At 38.6% G+C, this 24,801-nt stretch overlaps 2 pseudogenes; both read right to left on the bottom strand.

Moving 5' to 3' along the window:
• Window positions 1-16,646: 16,646 nt before the first annotated feature.
• LOC101570973 lies at window positions 16,647-17,618 on the bottom strand (annotated as a pseudogene).
• Window positions 17,619-18,466: 848 nt separating this feature from the next.
• LOC101571375 lies at window positions 18,467-19,588 on the bottom strand (annotated as a pseudogene).
• Window positions 19,589-24,801: the final 5,213 nt, after the last annotated feature.

Below are 24,801 nucleotides of genomic sequence, written 5' to 3' on the forward strand. Positions count from 1 at the left end.
GTGTCCACTGAGGCTGTAGCTTTCAAGATTTGTCTGGCTAGACCCCGAAATGGCACAGTCATGCAGCTGGGAGCTCCGCTACTCGCATGCACCCTTTCCCACATAGCTCTTAAGGTAGCCTGACTTCTCAAAAAGTGGATGACTTTTCCTAAAGTTTGGGATCCCAAGAGGCAAATTCAGAAGCCAAGCACCCTCATGTGACCTAACTCTGGAAGCCAAATTTCACTCCCTGTGCAGCATTCTGTTGATTGCACAGGAGTCACTGAGGGAAGCCCAGATTCAAGGGAAAGAGGATACTGACACAGCTTTCAGTGGTAGTAGGTTCAGAAAGTCACTGGCATATATGTGGGCCAGTGAGATGATGGGGAAAGATCCTGCTGAATGAGGATGGCACCAGCGAAGAGGCCACAGTACGAGATGGAACAAAAAGCAGAAGAAGGAAGATGCCCACCTGTGCACTGAAGCTCAACTTGAGTGAGTGCACCCCTCACTGCTGCCTTTACCTGTGCCCATCAGACTTCAGTTCCTTCAGTCTTTGAGTGCAGACTCACACCAAATGACTCTGCAGGGAGCATCTGTTCCTTCAGCTTCAGACTGAATACTTGGGGCTGTACAAGTGGCTTTCATTCTGAGATTTCCAGCTTCTTGGAGTCACTCTCCCTGACTCTGGCTCTGTAGCTTGCAGACAACCATTGTGGGAAAATCATGTAAGCCAGTCTAATAAATCCGTGTGTGTGTGTGTGTGTGTGTGTGTGTGTGTGTGTGTGTGTGTGTCTGTCTGTCTGTCTGTCTGTCTGTCTGTCTGTCTGTCTGTCTTATTGGTTCCTCTAGAAAACCCTGATTAGTAGCCTTCTGAGAGCTCTAATGGTCTTTAGAATCTCAGCATAAACTGAAAGTCAGAAACAAATGAATACATGGCCCAATATCCACAGGAAGCGTCATAGTGTGTTTCATGGCTGGAGTCCTGACATGAGGAAAGTGCATTCTGATACTTGGCTTCTGTGTGCATCTCCAGTGTAGTGTACATGGTCTATCACTGTTGGGTTCTAAGAGCCTGATAACCGAACCAGGGCATCAGGCTTACGCACTTACACTGATGAAGGTAGAACTAAGGGTTCATGTTGCGATGTTGGGGGTTGTTTGCCCCAGTTTTTCTGAAGTATTGAAATACACTTGGGAGTTCATGTCTTTCTGGGCATCTGTTTGGTGTGCTAAGGAAGAAAAGGCTGGAAAAGACGAAACAAGATTTAAAGATGAAAGTGATATTAGAGGTATCTTCATATAATAGGTTCTCAATAATCTAGATGAATGAGTGCATAAATAAATGAATGAATGAATAATGCCCAACCCAAGTGGTCAATCATAAGAAGAGAAATCATTTATTTTTTACCATTTGTTATGTGTATAAAATTCTCAGGAAAAAAATGTGTGTGTGTGTGTGTGTGTGTGTGTGTGTGTGTCTGTGTCTGTGTGTCTGTGTGTTTATTTAGGAAGGCACAGAATCCTTAGAAGTAGCTCCTTATAACCTGGACCTTACCAGAGGAAGATTCTTGGTTTGTGCCCCAAAAGGAAAGAATTATGAAAGTATACCAGCATTTTCTTCATCTTCCTACTTCCCCAGTATTTCCAAAATTCTAGACCCTGTCAGAGAGCCACATCTACTCCAATTATAAGTAAAGACAAGGCATAGTTAGCCTAACTCTAGGCACTGAATGCTTTCCAAAAATTCCAATTCCTATAGAATGTAAACATTTTCTGTTTCAAAGCTGACAGATCCCAGAGAAAGCAAAATCATTATGGTATCAGTGTACGTGTGTGCTGCGTGTCATGTGGTATGCAGGCTAGGTGTGATGTGTGTGGGGTATGTATGTGTTGCATTTTACGTGATGTGTGCAGTGTGTTCATTCTTTAATTCTTCATTCTTCAATGCACAAGGTGCTTCAGGGCACAACAATGATAATAACTAACAGGATGAATACTAAATGTTTACCAACATATGCTTGGAACTTCTCCTGCCTCTCTCATGGTACCTCATAAGAACCAAATCAGTGTCTTATTCTTCTTCCTTTCATTTTTTTAACAGAAGAAGGTAAGCATTTGAGCAATTAAATGATTTGCCCAAAGACACACAGTGGTAAATGGTCACCAACTCTAGCTTGGCTCCAAGCTGTTTTTCCTAATGTTTACATTTTCAAATTACAGAATTCACTTGACTACAGCGAACATCCTTTGAAGCCTTACCTACATTTAATGATTATTTTTTTTCCTTCATGCTTCCTCTTCCTTTCCCTATCTTTCTAGGTACCTGATCCATTTTGAGATAGAAAAGGGAAAGAGAAAGCACCAAGAGAGAAATAAACTCATACTATGCATACCATACAGCACCCATATTATATACACCCCACTTACAGCACACACATTAAATACCTTACACACGTGCAACCTACATATCCACACAATACAAACACTCACACATACCACATATCTACCTGTAATACACACCGCCTCAGACAATGTATATATCATATATACACAACATGCATATGCATGCTATATATAACATATACACAGGAACACAACATACACACCACGTAAAGTACAACATATACATACCTACACATATCACACCCACGCTGCGTACCACAGAACATACAGCACACATGTACACATGTGCACACACACACTTCTATTTTTTCACTTGAAAGTAAGCTGCACACTTTACATCGTCACTGAACATTTCAGCATGCATCTTCTAGTAATCACTGTGATGTCAGTATCTAACAAAACTAACAAAGCATCCATAATATCACCGAATACACAGTTGGTATTCAAATTTCTATAAATGTTTTTGTGATTTTTTTAACCTCAGTTAAACAGATTTAACAGATAGGCAGCTATGAGTATAGAATAGCGATTGCCTTAGATGAGATCATAACTAAAACTAAAATTGAATGCATGTACACATTTGATATAGAAAAAATGTAGAATTCTTTAATGGAGCCATTTCACTGGATTTACCCACTTTAAACATCAACATTTCACTTCATCACATAAGAAAGCATTGCCAGGCCTAGATATTCGTCTATAATAATTCCTGGGAAGTTGCTCACCCTGGAATTTCATGAAGCTAGCAGTAACAGAAAGAATAAACATGTGATTCACACTGGCTTTTATGCTCCAGGATTTTAAGCATTAGAGAGAACTTAAAAGTTTAAGGCATAAATTAAATGTCTGGGAATAGCAGGAAGAAGAAGGGATCTTCCCCGTGCTGCCCCACCCCATGCCAGAGAGACATTACCCTGGACCAATGTGAAGAAGAAAAGAAACGGAGCTCTGCACGGAGCTAACCTCCATGCCAGGCCCTGAAGCAGCAGAGAAAACCTTCTTATCCCCAAAGTAGTGATGGAGCCATCGTCTTCTGATTGGCTGTGTGAGCAGAGACAAATTTTCCATTTGGCGTACAAGATGAGACTAAACATGGAAATTTACTTAAGTAGTCAGAAATAGAACATAGTTCCTCCTCTTCCTCTTCTACTTCTTCTCTCTGCCTCTGAGCCCATTATCACCTCCTCTCCTGCCTATATATCCATTGTGCCTTGCTTCTCTCTTAAGATAACACTTGTGAATGCATGAGAACCCACCTGGGTGATCTTTCCATCTCAAAATTCATGATTACTTATTCAAAGCATTTGTTTCCTTATAAGGTAACATTTGTGTGTGTGTTCAAAGGAAAAAATTGGTTTTATAAAACATTGTTTCACAAGGTGTTATTCAATGCCTAAACCATTTTGACTGTTTACGGAGCATGTTTTAAGATACTATTTATAAACACAATTAACAAACAAATAAACAGATACTATTTATAAACAAACACTATTTATAGCTCAACATTTCCACATATTTCAGAAGCTCAGCCCCCTGATTCTGTGTACTGTGGTATTATAATGATTTCTTTGCATTGCCCTTGTGAGATTTTTTTGAATTAATTTTGTACAATATGATGAATATCCATGCAAACATTAAAAGGCCAAATTGGCCCAAATACCATTATGTGAACAGCAATTATTTCTTAAATATTCATTTAACAATCACAGCAAAAGCATGTGTGACTATGGCACAAGCCACCACCAATTTAAAACAGGATTATCTACTAGCTCTAGATAAACTGGATCTAGACAAATAAATGGAAACAAAACAAGATCTGTGGCTGCAAGATTAGTCTGGAGCCCTTGCTACCTCTCTCCACCTCCTCTTCTCTCGGATATTTTAGCTCCCAGCAAAATTCTTCCACCGATGCGCCCTCACCCATCACAGCTGCACCAGCACAGCTGCTGCCTCCCCTAGCTCCTGTTAGACACCCTCACCCTGCAGCCAGCCGCTGTAGTCCTGAGTGTCAGCACCAGGGAAAGGGAGTCAAGCGTTTTCAGCCCAGAAAGGAGTTGCACTGTTTCCTCGTAGAACTCCCGAGCCCCAGAAGTATCTGGGTGCCACTGTACATTCAGTAATAGTTTTTCATTATTTCTGCTCCTAGTATATGGCAAATCTGAAGTGTCTAAGCATACGGGAGAAGAGCCCACATGCTTTCAAAGTTTAAAAAATTGGTCACATAATGAAGGAAAAATGGGAAGTGGAAATGGAAAAACAAAGTATTGATTTCTTTATCTAAAAACTACCAGAAATTATGGGACCAACCATATGATATGGTTGTGAGGATTTGTGAGAAAATGTCTACACACTGGGAACTGGAATCTGGCAAAGGGTAAATATTCCAAAATGCTAGCTACATTTGTTTTTACTATGTACTTAATTTTATCCTGGTTTTTCACTTATGAAGTTGTCCTATTTTACGTTACATTTTATTTATGAGAATATTTTAAAGTGAATGAATATGGAGAGTAAGCAGACCTTTTCATAAGTCAGGAAATTAAGGTGGGATTTCATGACAAACATTAAAAAGGAAAAACTAAGTTGGAAAAAATAAGATTAAATAAGAAAAGTTAAGTACACAGAATGTAAGCCATAACATGCAATTAACGATAGTGATAGGCCTCAGCTTTGGCCCTAATACGTTTTTCAGCTAAAGCAAATGCAATGATATAACCTTAACTGACTACAAAATCAATCAGTCACTCAACAGATCACTCAACTACTCCTGGCAACAGAACCTGAGAGATGTCTCTTTTATTAAGAGCATGCTGGGATGCAAAAGCAATATGTACAATGTCCCTACAACAAATAATAGAGTCTTAGCAAAGAATTTTCTTCTTTGTAAAATGTCGTGGTTAATCTTCATTATAGAAAGCAAGAGGAAAAATGGGGTGGGGGGGGGGTCTTCAAGTTATCGACCAGAGATAGCAATGACATGCAGAGATCATCACTGTTGATAATGATGTTTCTTTCCAGACTGTTTACTATACAAATTTCCATGTGCAAATAACTAAGTACAAAATTTGGATCATTTATATCACGTGATTTGTACATTGCCTTTCATCTTTAATGATTTGTAACAACTTTTCATGTTACTTCATGTTATTTAAGTATCATATTTAAATATCTATGAAAATATTTACATGACTACATAATGTCATATGGTATGGATATATCTGATTTAATCAAACTCCTAAAATTTCATATTTGGTTTGTTGTCAAGTTTCCCCTATTACAAAAAATGTAACTATTTCTTTCTGGAATAGCAGATAATCCTCAATTAAAAGACTATGATGGTTTATATTTAGATGTCCCCCAAGAGTCTCATGTACAAAAAGGTATGCTTTGAAGGGTGACTATTATAGGCTGGCTTGCTCTTGAGGTAGGGTAGGTTAGAGGCTTGTCAATGGGGTCATGACCTGGACTGGTATACCACCCTGCCAGGATCCTTCCTTTTGCTTCCTGGTCAGCGCAGCACGGGCAGCTTTCCTCTGCTGAAGCCCGCCTGCTACACTATTTCTATGCTTAATCCTGCTGGGGATAGGCTGAAAATTCTCACCAACAAAAGTACACTTTTCTTCTCTTAAGTTACAGGTGTCAGGTATTATGCCCCAGGGATAAAGAAAATGACTAAGACAAGAACGTTCTACAATATAACTTTTATTCTATAAAGAGTCAAAGTCAAGAAATTTAAGGACAAGATGAACTGTGAGGACAAAATTTAAAAAGACAAAAATGAATAGAAAATGGCTGAAGACATTGAAATATTTGACAAAAACTGAACACAGAAGGGCAAGAGAGATAGCTCAGTGGTCTAAGTGTCTGCCTGGCAAGAGCAAGGACCTGGGTTTGATTTCTGGTACTGCATGCCAGGCGTGGTGGCACACACCTGTAATCCCAGCACTGGGGTGACTGAGATAGAAGGATCACTATGAGTCTGAGCTGTGAGACCTTGCACCAAACAATTTTTTAAAAAATTGAACATGGACTGCTTAGTAGAAAATATTATTGTATCAATGTGATACTTGGGAAATATATACTAAACTAGTTAGACATTAAGAATCATATTATCTCATTCTTACTCTTACAGTTCAAAACAATTTATATGCACACCACAGAAAGAATCATGGAGAATGTTAAAAAAAATAGGGCAAAATATAAAATACTGGTAAGTCTGCTAAGGGAGTTCGTTGTACTACTCTTGCAACTATTTATTTATTTATTGTACAAGGGATCAAACTTGGGACCTTGTGCTTGCCAGACAGACACTTATCCCACTGAGCTGTATCCCCAGTCCTACAACTAATTTTTAAGTATGAAATGATACCAAGATAAAAAAAAAACTGCCCCTAAGTAACCACTAAGAAAACCATACAAAATAATAGAAACATAACAAAATAAATCAAGATAAAATCAAGTCAGAAGAGAGAAAAATAGAACAATGAGAAACAGAGGAACCAAACAAAAACTAAATTAAAAACATAGATTTAACCCCTAACTTATTAAATATTACCTTAAATGTAAATAAAGATATCAATTCAAAGATCGACAAGTGGGTAAAAGAAACATGATCGGTTAACGTACTATCTAAAGAAACTCCCTCCAAATATAGTACCATAAGAATGCGAGTAAAAAGATGTATCAATCCAAAAGTTGTCCCTTCAAAAATTTAATCTATTTTAAAGTAAAAATAAAAAATCAATGTAGAGTTGACTATACTGAGAGGTGAAATTAATAACAGCAAAGGTCAAAGGAAGGGAAAAGCTGCTTCTCCACTGAAGAGCCTTCACAGCTCCCCATTTCACTAAGCATAAAAGTCACAGTCCTTACAAAGTTCTGAGGTCTCTACATGATCATCCCTGTCAGCTCTCTGACCTTCCCTGCTGCTACTCTCCCCTTTGGCCACCTGCTCCAATCCCACTCAAGTAACATGCTGTTTCTACAACATGCAGAACAAGCTTCCCCTGAGGGGTCTGAGGGTCAGCTCACTGCTTAGCGCTATGGCTTAGATGTGCAATGTTCTCCAAATGCCCACCCTTTAGATTTCGTCCACACCCTGTGGTGTTGCCTGAAGGTGGCAGAACTTTTAAAAGATGGGACTGAATAGGGAGTGTTAGGTCCATGAAGGGGTGCCTTTGAAGTGAACTGTAAGACCCCAGCCTGTCTGTCCTTTCCCACCTGATGTGAGCCGTTTTGCTGCACACACTCCTCACCATGAACTGCTACCTTGCCACAGGCCCAAAAGCAGCAAAGGCCAAGCCAATGTGGGCTGAAATCGTGAGCCAAAATAGACATTTTTAAGTCAATTATGTTGGTATTTTATTACATTAGCAGAAAGTTGACTAACAGAAAATCTCCTAATAGCTGTAGTTCACATTTGTCTTTCCATTCCTCCACCCCTTTTCAAAGCTGGGGATTGAACCCAGGGCCTCATATGCGCTAATCAAGCACTAAGCTGCATCCCCAGCCACCTGCTCTGCTTTTTTGTAGCACGTATCACCTTTTAACACATTATATGGATTCCTTATTTATTGAGTCAATTATTTTAATGTAATTCCTAACAGAAGATGAATTTTGTTTATTTTTATCCTAAAGGTTTCCCAAATCCATAGAATAATGGTTGGTACATAGCAGGTAATTAACAAATACTTATTTGTTAGTTAAATGGATGAATATTTGTTGGAAAGAAGAGAAAGATGTTTGTGACTCAGTAGCAATAGTACTCTGGCAACTCAAGCACAAAAGGGTAGAAATGAGTATAATAAGCAACCAACTCATTTTCTCCTTTGTATATAGGAATATCATGGTGAGATTAAGAATTAAGATGAAGTAGAAGATTAAGAATACCAATATAATAGATAATTAACAAGTTGAGAAATAGGACATGCCAAAAGTTCTATACCCAAAGCACAAATCTGTTACTTTTTACAAAGGGGGAAATACATCAGAGGACAGGCACACAGTTCTGTGTCAGCCACACACCAACTACACATCCCCCCTTTACAATCACTCCATCAGAAGACTAGAATGATGTTTGCACAAAGCATTTCATTTAGTGTGTACATTATCTTCTATCCCTTTTATTTACTTTTGAAAAATTCATTGCACATAAAATACTGAAGTTGAGGGATCTGCAGAACATCCATTAGAGATAAGAAATATGTGGCTGCTGTTTGCTCATTCTCAATTAGCAGACATCTCCTGGCAAAGGTGTCACCCAGATTGGCAATGTAAATAGATCATTTAAACAAAGAATTCAGGTAGAAAATGGGAAGCATTGAAGTGCCATTAATGTCAGCATCAGCTTGCTCCAGCTGTAAGCAAGTGGAAAATACCCACCATGTGAGCTGATGCTAACACTGTTCACGAAGCCACTCTGTCTTTGCCAAATTTTGTTGCTTTATGGTATAAAATGACATCAACCAGAAGGCCATTCAACTCACTCAAATGTAGGGCCATATAAACAACAGTTTTGTACTCGACTCATTGTTTTTATCATGACTAAAACAGTAGCTGGAAAACAGTAGATATTTGGTAACTATTGTTGAATGATGGTTTCAAAGGGCCAGGAAAAACCAGTTTCTGCCAAGAGACAATGGATGTTATGTGAGTATTATGAGGACATTTCCTAAGACAACTTGGTGTCTAATAATTCCTCCCATCCTGTAGGTATACGTCTTTGCACATAAAAGATGTGAAAACAAGTCTGAACTGGTTTTGCGACTTGCTGTTGTGTTTGTGTCTAGTTGTCCCTCCCCACCCCAAAGCCTCATGTAGTCATGGGGCTGGGACTTCTAGAGTTTGAGATTAACTCATGATCCACTGGGATTATGGGTGACCCAAGGTTAGGATTATGGGGTCTTAGTACTGCTAGGATTATAGGTCTTAATACTGCTAGGCTTATGGGTGCGAGTACTTCCCCCCAGCCTGGAGTGGATAGCCTGAATACAACTTAAGGGGAGAAACTTCTTCTCTGTTGCCATTGTTGCTGCTACTCCTCCTTTGGCTCCTCTTGCTCTTCGCTGCCACCATGAAAGGTTGTTTTCTGCTATGTGCTGCTCTGCCTTGGACCCAGCTCAGTATGGACTGAAACCTCCACTAACTGTGAGTTAAATAAAGCTTTCCTTCCTTCATTTTGAGCATCGAGTATTTGTTCTAGCAACAAGAGAAAAGCAATTCAGACACTTGCTTTGACTGGTAGTATTTATGGAGCCATGTTTTGGGATTTATGCACCCAGATCTTAAAAAGTTTGTAGCTTCTACTTTCCTTGTCTTGAATTCCACTGACTGATAAGTAACCATGAAAATGAAAGTCCCTACCAGTAGGTTCTGAGCCATCCCAGCCATCCCAGTAAGGTTGCCAATAAACAAGTAAAGCTATTTGATTTTTTGAAGCTATTTTAAATGTTCCAGCTCCATCTGATTTTTCAGCTAAATACACATACGTGTGTGAATGGTTATCACCAACCCAGGAGGTAGAGGTAGCTAGTCCGTCATGCTCTACTTCCTCAGTTACAGTGTAGTCAATAAATAACTAGATTTATTGTTACACCATTCCATTTGCCATAGTGTATTATGCATGCTACCAGAGATAACCGAAATAGTCCTAATAGATTTTTTTTTTCTATGTGGATAATCTTTTTCCATGATGAACATGGGGAATGATTATCACAATATATATTTCTGGGTGGTAATACGAAGTGTTTTGTATTTTTCTTTTAATTTTTGTTTAAAAATTATTTTACTTTGTTCCTTTTTGTAATGTTGTTTGATATCTTATAGATATAAATGCTTACAAAATATGTATGGTATATAACTAACAATACACATATCTACAATAATGAAGTTTTTAAAAAATCTGTGTATCCAATACTTCATATAACAAATAGAATACTGTATTATATTTGAAGTTTTCTGTTGCCTCTCATAGCCCCACATCATCCATAAATTTCTTCTTTATCCTTTTCTTTTCCCAATATTATTACATGCTCAGGTATAATTAAATGTGGATATAATATATATATATATATATATATATATATATATTTCTGCTTTTGGGTTTTCTGTTGTTTCATCTTTATGTCTCTGCCTCCTCAGACATCAGACTATGATAATATAGCATTATAAAAATTCTGTAGCAGGGGTGGTAAGATAGCTTAGTGGACTAGGATCCTTGCATTGGCAAGCACAGGAACCAGGGTTCTATCCCTGGTCCCGCATGCCCCGCCAGCCCTGCCCCTGGGGCATGCTGAGTTGGCAACCTACAGAGTTTGAGTGTGGTGGTTATTCCTGTAATCCCAGCACTAGGGAGGCTGAAAACAGAAGAATCATTATAAGACCCTGTAGACCTTGCACAAAATACATTTAAAAAAATAAAAATATAAAGTAGACTCATAAATTGTAGCTGACATACACAATGGAATAATGCATCAAAGTAAACAGAAAATAACAAAAATAGCCAAATCATCATACCTGCATCCCATCAGTATAGCATCAGGTAAACAAAGCCAGATACCAGATAATAATATACTATGAATCTTTTCATATAAAGTTCAGAGATGGGACAATGTTAACACTGTGAAGAAAAACATACTTAAACGGAAAATCACAATAAAAGCAAGCAATGATTACAACAAAAGCCAGAATATAAAATTTTTAAAGGGAGAAAGTTATAGTCAGGGAGGAATCCATAAGTCAGTGTTCTGTTTTGAAATTTGTATGGTTCTACTACTGCACATTTTGTAATCATTCATTAACTTTACATGTATTTTATGTACTTCTCTACCGTTAGATAGAATATAAAACTACACACCTAGTAGCTCTATTTTTGTTTGCTTTTGTTTTAAACCAAATCTTAAATGCTTTAAGTAACAGTATACAGGAGAGGTCAAAATGAGACTGTGAAATCTAATGCGCCTGGATTCCACCCCTGACTCGCTCATTAAGCTTCGTAAACCTGTGCTGGTTAATTAATTGTTCTAAAGCCCTTACTATGCTTTGCAGTAACCTGGGGAGTGTTAAAACAGACTGAAGCCCAGGTGCCAGCTCCAGGGCCCTGATTTAATTGGGGTAGCTGTATGGCGACCTAATCATTAGTAGTCTTCAAAGTTCTCCCAGATGACTCTACTGAGCGATCACAGCTAAGAATCATGGTGCTAAGCCCTGTGCCTGCAGCTGCACAAGGGAAGTGATGACAAGGGGACCTTATCACAGCGTTCTTAGGGGGAAAAAATGGTGCAGTTCACAATATTTAGGAGAATGCCTGGCATTAAATATATATATTTACTATCACTGTTAAACTGCCCTTCCTATTACTTACCAACAAGTTTTGAAGTTATAATGCAAACAGTACTGAAGAATTCTGACAAACAAATGGTATTTTTAAGAAATCAAATTTGATGACAACCTGGATGCTAATATCTCTTGAATGCTCAGAGGAGAGAAAACAAAAAGGAAAGAAAAGGGAGCCATCAGTCTTTGGCTTGAGCTGTTTAGATACGAACTCCTGATTACTCTTTGTTGTGCTTTTCCAAGTTCAGATGAGAAATCCAAAAGTCAGCGAAAAGCTTGGCTTGATGGTGCTGCCCTTAATGTGGGTGGGATCTTAGAAACTCCAGTGTTTTATAGATATAAGGTTCTCTTGCTTTAAAGATTTTGTTTTCTCACTAAAAAGAGCAATAATTAAGCTTGAATTCTCCCGTCTCCCTCTACGATGTTCTGAGCAATTGTGTTTATTTAGGACATGATGTTATCTTTTGTTTAGATGATACAATGTTTGTTAATAATCCTTTACATGTTATAAATGGATTTATGATTTTCTAATCTATCAGTAATCTCTGCAATAGGATTATTCCTTCATGCACACCAAATTCATTTTGCTTCTTAATCTCAAAATCAAAAGATCTTTTCAGTTCAGTTAATGAGTTGGGCACCTCCAAGACCCCTAAAAATAGTACTAAATATCAGGAAAGCCTAGCAACCTAAAATTTGATTTTGGGTAAACTGATGTTCATTTTCAAAAACACTTTAGTTGAATGGGTTATTATTAGGCTTGTTCCTTGTCAGTTAGCACAAGCACTGAAACAAAGTACACTGGAGGGGGGTGAAGAGATGCCTTGCACAAGCAAGGGCATGGTGAGAAGGTAAGGACAGTCGAAGGACTCTTGGCTTCCTTGGCCCTCAGCTAGATTTCATCTAGTCCACCTGTCAAGTGCCAAGAAAAATAAGTACATTTGGCAGAGCCTGGTGTCTGCAGTTCTCTCCTCTGACCTCCCTCCTCCCGACCCTTTGACTCCCCCTGCAGGAGCTGCCCTGGGCAACTGTGCTCAGAACCTGGGGGACAAAAGCACCCTGCAGAGGCCAGCGAGTCCACATTCCACCACAACCCTCGGCTGGCCCCTTCAACCAATTCAGCTGTTATCCTGGCCTCGCCCTGATCTGGGCGGCCATCCAAAGCTCTAGCTGGGTTCACCATTGAAAATAAGAAGCCACTGCTGCCCCAGCTCTCCCTCCTGCCTCCCTTCCTGCTCTCTCAGCCCTTTCCTGCTAGGGCTTCCCTTGTTCCCATCTCTGTACCTCCCTCCCATAAAGCCACTCTATTGCACCTCGTGAAACCCAAATTCTATAGGCGCACACTTTCTTTGGTCTGTTGATATTTCTTTGAGCATTGCCCAATCTTAATTAAAAAATGAATTGCTTCCTTTCCAGACCAGTAATTCTATTAAGCCCAAGAATCCTCTTCATCAACCGAGCAACAACCCTAGGAGTGGACACAACTTCTCCCACAGGCCTCCTGCACCCAATCATTTCAGATGTTGGACTTCTAATCCTAGTGACTTAGCAGGGTGAGGGGGACATAGATGCACCCACATATACTCAGTTACTAACCATTTTATATTTAATTTTTTATTATGTAAAATTTTAAACATACACCTAATTGGCAAAAAGCAGAACAGCAAAAAATTTCATGTACACACTAAATAACTTCATCAGCTTTAGCATTTTACCACACTATATTAGATTCCATTGCCTTTCAAAAACTGTACTTTTACCCAAGCATGGTGGTATATGCCTGTAGTCTCAGCCATTTTGGAGACTGAGCCTGGAAAATCTCTTGAGCCCAGGAGCTAAAACATTCAACAGGACTAAGGATATAGCTAAGTGGCTTGCCTAATACATGGCAACATACACACACATGCAAATACACACACACACACACACACACACACACACACACACACACTACAGGTCATAAATTAAAAAGCCGAGTGATTTCCCTACCCTAACATGTCCAACACAGCATCTAAGACACAGTACAAAGAATCATTTGCTCAGTAGAACTTGGCAGCAATTTATGAGCCTCCCTGCTCCCCATCCCTTCTATATCTATGTTCTTTTCAACAACACGCTTGCCCACCTTAACTCTTCAAAATTAATTGAGAAATAAGTTCCCATTGAATAATTTTCAGATTTCTACTACTCCACCTATAGCTCCTATATTTAGTACAACACCAAATACAGAGAAAAACACTCAAGAAATGTTCATCATATTCTAAAAAAAAATAAATAAGAAAGAAAGAAAAGGGGAGGGAAGGGAGAGGGCTAATGGGGAAGAAAATCAAAAAAATTTGTTATATGGATGTACCAACCTACCAGGATGAATCTCAATATTCTGTACTACTAATACGCACTAATAAAAAAGCAAAAGAAGTTAAGTTGCTTACGACATGGTGCAGCATGTTTCCTGCTAGCCAGTGGGCCCCTATGGAAGCTGATTCCTCAGCTCACATTGAAAGGCTGAGATGGAAAAGAGAGGGCAAGAAGAATCAATAAGGAAAAGCTCACAATTGTCACTCAGAAGGAATGATAAACCCTGAAATTGTTTGCTCTCAAAAGGTTAAAGAACTGTCAGAGGTGGGGTAAGAGCAACTGCAAATAATTTGCCTCATTGTTAATCCTTCAGGGGAAGAAAACCTGTTCTAAGTGGAAAAAGTAACAGCTGCAGACCCACCATAACATTCCACAAAATCCTCCAGAAACTGTTGAGAATTTAAACACTGTGATAACACCAGGGAGACACTGCCAAAGAAAACCACCAGTGAAGGGGATTCAGAGACTTTTATTTCTTAGAAAGTAAGAATTCAACTACATATATCTATAAGACCTTAGTGGGTCTGAAAGTAAAGAAGATAGCACAAATGCCCATATGGAGATTTACAGAAAGCCAGAACACTGGTGTCAGATAGATCTAAAAGACAGTTAAGAAGAGTCCCCGAGGTCCAAACTGGCTTACAACCCTAGAGTGAGGTTGTAAACAACCTGTTCCACTACAGCAAACAGTGGAACCCTTTATGGTCTTCCTGAGGAGTTTAGTAATTAAGCGCATTCAGAAGCTCATGCAACCTGTCAGAGGAGAAACATATCTCTAGTAAAGCAGTGCTGCAGACTGGAGCTGCTGGGTCTTCCTGGAAGCTAAAGGGACAGGATATATCTTTAGGAGGGGACAATATTCTGCAGCACCTCCATGCAATGAAACCACTTGGGTGCTTGTTAAAATTCAGATTTCAGAATCAAAACTCAGATGTTTGAACACCAGCTCCTTTCTATTGAATCAAGATTTATAAACAGAAATTGCTCGGTGTTAAATAATTAAAAGTTTAAGTTTTTAAAAAGCACCTTTCTAATCCTCATGCTAATCCAAACTGCTTGACAACACTTTGGTCAGATCTTTTCCATCTATCAACACACAGATAATGAGGAGTAAATGTATGTCAGCAAATTTCCCTAGTAATTAATACCTATTAAAGCATTTTGAACAGGGGCCTAAGCATCTGGGGACCAGGGTGGGTGTAGCAAGCACAAACTTTTGTGTGAGCCAAAACACTACCTGCTTTGCCCTGGAAACATCTTCTCTGGACTTCAGGTTGGAGGAGCCTCTCCTTGGCTCCAGCCTCCTTTCCTTTGTGTGTGGACAGATTTGTCACATTGGACTTTGTCTACTTGACAGCTGCTGACACTTAGCACATTATTCTATTTACTTTTCTCTTTCTGCAGATCCTTGCAGGATTTTTTTGTTTGTTTTTACCATTTCATTATTCTAACATGCTCTATCTTGGCAAGCTATACTTTAAATTTTCGTAGTTGACAGATAAAATTATATGCATGTGCATGTAATTTATCATGTGCAACATGATGTTTTAAAGTATTGGTTATATTCTTCAGTTTCTTACCAAATATATTGTAAAAAGGATTCATCATCTTTGTTATTTTAGAATAAAGTGATAAAGTGATTGTAACAAAATATAGGTGGTGAGCTAGATTGGTCTTTATTCGTTGGGTTTTTTAAGAGAATTAAATGGTTTATTGATTACACATGATAATGGATGATACACAGCTTCAATCCTATCTATCATTGTACCTGACACCATTATTCAATTTAGAAATATAGGGTGTGCCAACAATCTTTTTTTGTTTTGGACTTTTTTCAGTTTATTAAGAAATTATACTTTCTTAACAAGGTTTTCTACTCTGGCAGAGTAAGAATCTGCTGGCTAAGTATCCTTTATAAATATATACCATATGCATAGGCAAATCATAGTCTAAAAGCATAGTCGGAATACTCTATTATTTAAACCAATAGCTGTTTAAAAACATCTAAAATTAGAAAAGCAATTGATGAAACTAAATCCAAAGTTATGACAAGGAAGATTCATTCTCCCTCCCACTTATGCTGTGTTACTACTTAGAGAACTTTAAGAAACCATATGCTGATGAAGTCATTCAAGGAAAGGTTAAGCAGGCCCTTTCAGCTCATTCTTTCACTGCAGGATTCCAATTGGGCTTGGGCTAGATGCTATCATTTCTAAATATTTCACAAAAGCTTATACAAGTGCACAAAAATCTTCTACGCAAAAGAGTATCTAATGCCTGTCTTTCTAAATCAGTGAGAAGCAGTGCTCACCAGAATTTCCTAATAATACAAAGACAAAGGTAAGTCCACACATTTGGTCAGTTGTCAGAGGAATACGAGGTAAGCTATTATGTCACCCTTAGAACTTTCGCTACTTTTTTTCTGGATTCTGTTTACCCATGTGAGTAAAGTAGATTTTTGTGAGAATAGTATTTGATAGCCAGGGCCTCTTTTGGGCATTTCTTCCTAAGTAGAATACACAATAGATATTAAAATAGGGAGGTAACACAAGGAAGCTACTCTTTCCAGATCAGAAGGAGTTGATGAAGCCCATATACGCACTCAAAAAACCCATGGGATCCTCTATCTATGGATAGTGGCTAATGTGGTCATCCAGAATCGACACTGTGGACCACAACTGTGTTTCCTGTACAGCTCAAAAAACTCTGGATAGGGATTTACAGGATCTATTGGCCCATAGATGAAATGAATGGGAATAGTGACAGAGACAAGTGCTCCCACCCAGCCTCTTCTAAACTTCTTCCTCTGACTGATGTACTACAAGAAGCTCTCTATAACCAAGTTCTCATCATTGTCATGGATACCTGCCCATGTGCCTCACAGCTCACACTCAGAGGGTCGAGTACATGGTTCAAAGACTGGGGTGAGACCTTGAGAAAACACAAAGTTCATCAACCTAATGAGGGTGGGTGACAGCACACCTCCATCTTTGAGTAGCTTTTGGAGAAGAAGACTGTGAGTCTCAGGAAAGATTCCTCTATTTGACAGACAGAGACTTTATGGTACACTGACAAGAGCGATTTTGCTGGCACCTATACAGCAGCTCCTGAGCAATACTATCTCCAGAGTCATGAGACAACACGTTGATTCTACCATTATGGAGCCCCAGATGCCACAAAAGTGCCTCCACAATACTGGCTTGCTCAAATATGGAATAGTGATGTGGTCTTGGTTTGTCACTGAAGTCAAAGCCTAGGAAGTCAAGGGCAATCACTCAATGAAACCTCAGAGTCAGACCTTCCCAGATCTTGTACCAATCATAACTGGAAGTCAGAAAGCCATAGAAAGGCACAACTGTCTCGAGGCTTCTGACCATACCCACAGAATCTTGATAGAAGATGTACAGTCCCTTAAAGGTGAAAAACTTGCCAGAAGTCTTCCACAAATGCAAAGCAGGGGAGAGCTGAGGATGTAGGATGTTCATGTAGGCAGCAAGCAGAGGCATAGCCAGGAGCCCCACGTGGACCCACCACTCCTTCATCCCTTGCCTTTCCCAGAACTTCAAAGATCCATTCAGATAAGTTCATCCACACTGAATTTTCACATTGCCTCTAGTAGCACTCATTCAAGTCCTAGCAGCAGAACATTCAATGACTCAGAAGAGCCAGGGATGGTCTCCAACGGTGGCAAATTAGGGGGCTTCCATCTATTGCTGGCAGGAGTATAAAAAACAAAGAACCAGACACCCACACCCTGCTCCTACACACACACCACATCCTCCTTTTTCACTTCTAGCCAACAATCATTTTTGTAACCAAGTAGCTCACTGTTTGCTTGGGTGACCTTTTCAATGATCAAATTCAGAGGTCACAACCGTAACTGTCAGTTCAACTACACTAAGGTTTCTGAAAACAATGACTTCTTTAACCAAGTAATTGAAAAGAAATTTTAAATGGAACCTGGCATCACCCTGAAGGAATTCTAACTTCACACTGTTGGGGATATTAACCAAGATGGCTTCAGAGTAGACTAACTTTACACAGCACATTTTAGAAAAGACACACATTCAGCATCATGGTCAGACTATAACATTTAGCAATCAACATCATGGGTGCAAAAAAAAAATATCTACATTACAACCCTTTGCTGTAATGCTTTACACTTTCCACAGAACAGAAACTAAAATAACCTGCTATATAATTAATCCCAAATACACTCCTCGAGTTTTTTGCCCTTACCCATGAGTATGGTCTAAAATATGTCTTCTTTGTAGCAGCTAGACCACACCACCACTGTGCTTGGCTGAGTTCACAAATCTGTTGTAACCTGTAGCTTCCCTGTCACTTCTCTGGCTCTCCTCTCCTGCTAAGTTTCATTCCCTGGAAGTGTTTAAAACCTTCTGCCACTGCCATAGCTACTGCTGCTGCTGGAGCCACCATAGCCACCTTGATTTCGTGGTTTGGGAAAATATTGGCCTCCACCACCACAGGGCCCAGAGCTTCTGCCTCCAAAGTTTCCTCTCTTCATGGGTCCAAAATTTGAAGACTGACTGTTGTAATTGCCAAATTCATCATAGCTTCCACCACTTCCATAATTGCTTCCTCTACCACCACCAAAGCCACCTCCACTTCCCCTGTTGTTATAGTTGTCATAGCTGCCACTCCCACCACACCCACTGCCCTAGTTTCCATAACCCTGTCCACCACTTCCATAGCCTCTGCTTCCTCCAGAGTAACCAAGGCCACCTCCTCCATAACCACCATCATTACCAAATCCATTGTAGCCATCTCCACTGCCACCATATCCACTCCCAATGTGGCTGCCACCAAAGCCACCTCGACCACTGAAGTTTCCTCCATGACAGAAACTGTCATTGCCACCAAAACTTCCTCCACGACCACCACCAAAGTTTCCAGAACCACTTCGACCTCTTTGGCCAGATGAAGCACTAGCCATCTCCTGCTTGGACAGGGCTTTCCTCCCTTCACAGTTGTGACCATTCACAGTATGGTATTTTTGAATGACAGTCTTATCCACAGAATCACGGTCATCAAAGATTACAAAAGCAAAGCCCCTCTTCTTTCCACTGCCTTAGTTAGTCATAATTTCAATCACTTTGATTTTTCCAAATTGTTCAAAGTAATCTCATAGGTGATGTTGTTTAGTATCTTCTATAATGCCACCAACAAAGATCTTCTTCACCACTAAGTGGGCACCTGCTCTTTTAGAATCTTCTCTTGAGACAGCTCTCTTTGTTTCCACAACTCTTCCATTCACTTTGTGTGTCCTTACATTCATGGCTGCATCCGCCTCCTCCACAGTGGCATAAGTGACAAACCCAAAGCCCCTGGAACACTTGGTGTTCGGGTCTCTCATTACCACGCAGTCTGTGAGTGTTCCCCATTGCTCAAAATGGCTCCTCAGACTCTCATCAGTTGTCTCAAAGCTCAGCCCTCTGATGAAGAGCTTCTGTAGCTGTTCAGGCTCCTTGAGAGACTCTGACTTAGACATGATGGCAGTCTAAAGAAAGACCGATGATGCTTCCTCTGCAGCGTCCACCAGCAGAAAAGCTCGTTGGTTTTTAAACTTGAAGTTGTCTCCAGAAGTTGTCGGTGAAGATATAAATATATATTTTCTCCCACATATTTTTTCCATATATTTTTTGCCACCTTATGATGTTATATGCATAAAAGCAAGCCTGGAATTTATTTTTTCTGTTAATAACACATCAGGAAAATCATTCCACATCAGTCTGCAGACATCATTCTCATGGATTTAGTTACTGTACAAAATCCAATTTTATGAATACATATAACTTAGTGCCATGTTGAGAGACAGGGGGGCTACACAGGTTAGCTTTAATTTGATTACCTTACTGACATATAGGTAATCTTACATTACAGTAAGATTTTTATATTGCTATCTTTTTAATTCACTCAATTATTTTCACAGGATGAAATTCTAGATGTACAAATGCTGTGTCAAATTTGCATCCAAATGTTTTAAAATATTGTAATTCCTAAAAAGTCAAGCCAATTTTATATTTCTACAGAGTATTTTCCTATAGCCTCAAATATGGTCAGTATTTCCAAATTTTTTAACTTTTACAACCTAGTGAGTGAAAAAGTAAAATCTAACTTTAATTTAATAAAAGATAAGCATTATTTTCATATATTTTCCATTTGCATTTTTTCTATGAATTAGGTTTCTTTGCCCAAATTATATTGGAATGTTCATTTTTTTCTTGTTGATTTTATTTTAAATCTGTTTGCATTATTAAAGAGTCTAGAAGCTGCAAAAAGATAATACCAAGTGTTAGTAATTTATTGTTTGCCTTTTCATCTTCTTTGTAATACTGTTCACCTTGCAGTAGGAGTGAAGTTTTAAAATTAAAACAGCTTTTTCATGATTATAAAAATAGTAAGTTGCTATAAAAAATTGGAAAAACATAAAATTATTCCAAAAAGAATAAAGTCATCTGAAAACCACCATCTGGAAATAATGATCATTAATATTTTGGTGGCCATTCTTTCTTGCACGATTTTATCCATAAATACATATTCATATGTAAGTAAATTTATAAATACGAGAGATCATCATTTTAATACAGTACCTTGTGTTTCTTCACACATTCTCATATAGATTCTGTTTTGTTCTTTCTGTTCTGTTTTTCTCTGCTCTGTTGGACTGACACACAGAACTGAAATGACCATAAAATGATATCCAAAACCAAACATAACTTTACAATCCATAGCTGGAACTTGAGTTATTGGTTGTTTTACAAATTTTACAATATTACAATTTTACAATATTTTACAATATTACAATATTTACAATATAATGATATTCTCCTTTGCATCTTGTTTGTCTCATGGTAAACACTTGGGTATTTTGAGCTCTAGGACTGATTTACCTTTTCTAATATTTTAAGCTTTAGTTTTATCAATATCAACCCCTCAATTGATATAGATACTTAATACTGAATTTTAGAGCCAAGTGTAGGCAATGAGATTCTGCTTCCTTTTTCCTGGTATGATTGAGACTTAGTATCCTTGTGCATCTCGATCATTCCAGAATGTCTTTATAACCTTGACAAGCAAAGAGTGTGCAAAATTTGTTCATTTAGGTTTATGATATAATTAATATGGAAGAATTTATTGTAGATTATATCACAGTTAATGTAATTTCTGACCAAAAGCTTCACCAAGATTCTTCCAATTTCCATTGAAACATCTGGAAAAAGATGAATGCTCATAACAACAATGAATATTGAAGTTGTATTTTCCATTTTTATATTTCATCTTCCTTATCTTTTACACACAGCAGATTTTTTTTTCTTTCAGTCCTTTAACTTAATTAGTCTAGTTTCTTACGTACTTGCTTTTTTTTCTAATGTGGATTAAGATGCTATTTAATTTTGCTCTTTCACACCTAATACATAAATATATATGCTTTAATGATTTGTTCTTTACCATTAGTTTGGACAATATAATTTTTGTGTATCTCAGGATGATTTTATTCAAATTTCTTGTGCAAAAAGTTCATTTTTCTTGGAAATGTGGTGCATAATTTACCCAAATTCAGGAATTATAAATCTTTAAATATTTATTGCCTACCTCTTTCTACTTTGAGAATTCTAATTATATGAATATAAGTTTCTGATTTTGGCACAGAGTGAACTATTATATGACTGATCTGTAAATTCTTTCTTCATTTTTATTTTATTGTTATATTCATTTAAGTTTGTAAATGATTTATTCACAATGTGCAATCTATTAATCTCATGCTATGTATTCATTTCAGAAATATTTCTCTAAAATTCACTCTATCTACATCTTATATCTTTCACATTTCAATATTAGTCTATATTTTTAATATGCTATATAATTATTGATTTTCCATAAAGTTAATGAGCAAGAAATGAATATTGAATCTCAGTGACTATTTTCTTTTAATCAGAACTAGGAAACTCAATATAAAAAGTACATTTTTGAGACCTAGTCCTAGCCCAGGCACAGTGAGTGTGTGGGAGAGCTTCCAGCTACCCTGTGGGAGTGGGAACCATTGGTACCAGCCCAGGTGCAGCGTGGGTGAGACCCTCTTCCACCACCTTGGGACGCCCCCCACAACGGCGCAGCACCTCCCCCACCCACCCGTCGAGTAGGAATATCTGCCACATTCCAGGAACCCCCAGACCCAGTCCTAGCTCATGCCCGGTGATTGTGTGGGAGAGCTTCCAGCTACCCTGCGCCAGCGGGACCTAATGGTCTCAGCCCAGGCACACCGTGGGCGAGACCCTCTTTCACCCTCTTGGGACACACCCCATCACTTCGTAGTACCCACACACACACACCCTGCCCACAGAGTAGGAATTTCAGTCGCATTCTGGGAACCCCCAGATCCAGTCCTAGTCCAGCCTTGGTGAGTGTGTGGGAGAGCTGCCTTTCCCCCCTACTCCAACTTGTCCCCTCTAGACTCAGCTCACTCCTGGCATACAGGCCTGGATTGAAACCCTTCAGCTACAATCCCTGCAGAGAGTGTAGGGGAGAGAACCACCCCGCAAGTCCAGGAGCAGAACATCTTGCCAGAGGGGCACAGCAGGTTCACCCCGAGGGGCAGCAATAGGAAGGAACTGAGCAGAGCAACCAGACCCAAACCAGGCACAGCTGGATAAATCTAAACTTTGTAGATCTACATCTGAACTTCAGTAGGTGCTAAGGCTAAACAAAATGACAATAAGAAGGAGCAAAATGCAATCTCAGAACCAAAGCCCACCCATAACAAGTGCAGAAGGCACTAACACAGGACAAATTGGGAATCAAACAGCTGAAAGCAATGAATCAACAGCTTCTGAAATAAAGAAAGAGCTGCAGAAAGGTATAGAGGAATTCAGATTGGAAGTGAAAAAAGAAATCCCTCAATTAATAACATCTCCAGTAAAGAATCAAATGAAGAAACATATGGAGGAAACCCAATGCCCACACAGAACAAGTGCAGAGGACATTAGCTTAGCTCAAATGGATGAATTAATCACGTCCATACTAAATAAGCAATAGCAGAAAGTCATAGAGGAATTCAGAGTGGAATTCTTTTCTGAAATAAAAAAAATAATTCTAAGAACTCATACCATCTAAAGTAAAGAAGCAACTACAGAAACATAGGGAGGAAACCCAGTCTGCAAAAAAAAAAACACTGCAGTAAAAGAATTTATAACTGCTTCTAAAGTAGACATTCATAAAAAAATTTAGGAGATTTGAAAAATGACAAATTCCTTGAATAAGCAATACAGGAAAGAAATAGATCACATGAAGGAGAGTGAAAGAGATATACAGGAAATTAAACTCTCAATCACAAGCTTGCAAAAATGTATAAGTGAAAGTGAAGACAGAGTTTCAGATCTTGAAGACGCTGGTGTAGCTAGTGAAAAGATAAGAAAGCATCTCTTAAACATAACTAGGATGCAGGAAAAAAATAGTCCATCACCTGCAAGATGATGCAAAGATGAACAATGTGAGACTAATAGGCATCAATGAGAAAGAAGGAGTCAATACAAATGACATTAAAAAATATGGGAAGAAGAAATAGCAAAAAACTTCCCAAATATGAGGAAACAATCTGATATTCAGGTAACTGAAGTATACAGAAAGCTACGTAACCTCAACCCAATGAAAAACACACCGAGACATATAATAATCAAGATCCCAGAAATTCAACACAACAATAATATGCTGAAAGCTGCTAGAGAAAAGAAGCAGATCACGTTCAAAGGAAAACCCATCAGAATTACAGCTGACTTCTCTTCACAAACCATGAAGGCCAGAAGAGCATGGAGAAGAGTACTTCGAGTCCTCTACGAAAACAAATTCCAGCCCAGACTACTATACCTGCAAAACTCTCTTTCAATTTCGATGGAGAAGTGAAATATTTTCACAAAAAAGAACAGCTAAAGAATTTCATGATGACAAAACCAAGGCTACTGAAAGATGTTCTAGAGAGGGACCAAAATGATCAGAATTCCATGAATGAGATCAGAAGCAACCAAATAAACAGGGCAAGCAATTAAAACAGAAGAAAAAGGAGTAAATGACAACAGGTAAATAACATGTCAATTGTAAGTCAATATATCTCAATTTAAACTATCAATGTAAATGTACTCAATGCACCAATTGAGAGAACAGACTGGCACAGTGGATTAGGAAACAAAATCCAACAATATGTTGTATACAAGAAACACGTTTAACTCATGAAGACATTCATAGGCTGAAAGTCAAATTATGGAGCACAATACTACATGCTCCAGCATCTCACAAAAAAAGCAGGGGTAGCAATCCTATTCTCAGACAGTCTCAATTTCAAACCAACAATGATCAAGCGAAATAAAGAAGGCTACTATATACTGGTTAGGGGAAAAATTCAAGAGGAAGAGATAACACTCATAAATATGTATGCACCAAACATGGGAGCAACCAACTGTATAAAGCAAATGTTAATGGACATGAAAAATCTAATATTCAAAATGACAATCTTAACAGGAGACCTTAACACCACCTTATCCCCAAATGATAGATCAACCAGACAAAAACTTAGCAAAGAAATAACAGAACTGAACCAGAACTTGAAACAAATGGACTTGGTGGACATATACAGAGTGTTCCACCCAAACACAGCTGAATGCATATTTTTCTCAGCTTCACATGGGTCATTTTCTAAAATAGACCACATAC

Source organism: Octodon degus, unplaced genomic scaffold (genome assembly GCF_000260255.1).
Source record: "Octodon degus isolate 3935 unplaced genomic scaffold, OctDeg1.0 scaffold00094, whole genome shotgun sequence".
In the NCBI taxonomy this organism is placed as follows: Eukaryota; Metazoa; Chordata; class Mammalia; order Rodentia; family Octodontidae; genus Octodon; species Octodon degus.